Source organism: Cryptotermes secundus, unplaced genomic scaffold, assembly GCF_002891405.2.
Source record: "Cryptotermes secundus unplaced genomic scaffold, Csec_1.0 scaffold1170, whole genome shotgun sequence".
NCBI classification, from domain to species: Eukaryota; Metazoa; Arthropoda; class Insecta; order Blattodea; family Kalotermitidae; genus Cryptotermes; species Cryptotermes secundus.
The window spans coordinates 437812-438137 of record NW_019738365.1 but is presented as its reverse complement, the minus strand read 5'-3'; positions in this window follow the sequence as shown (position 1 = coordinate 438137).

The following is a 326-nucleotide window of genomic DNA, read 5'->3' as shown; positions in this document are numbered from 1 at the left end:
TGTGATTTATAAAGTAAGTTAATTGATTTTCTGGAATTATAGTCGAAGATGTACCTTAATAGGAAGATAAAAGAAAATACATTTCAGTGGTGCTGGTGGCTTAGGGGTAAGACATCAGATTAGTGTTCAGAAGGTCCCTGGATCAAAGCCAGTAGGATTTTTGTGAAAAATAAAATGGAAGAAAATTAGGAGATAGGGTAAAGGAGGAGGGAGAGATAGAGGGAGGGACCGGGGTGAGGGAAGATTTTTTCTTTTTTTTTTGCGGCCGGCCATTAAGACACTCAACCTAAGCGGGTTTTATTAAAATCCACATGGGATCAAAAGAA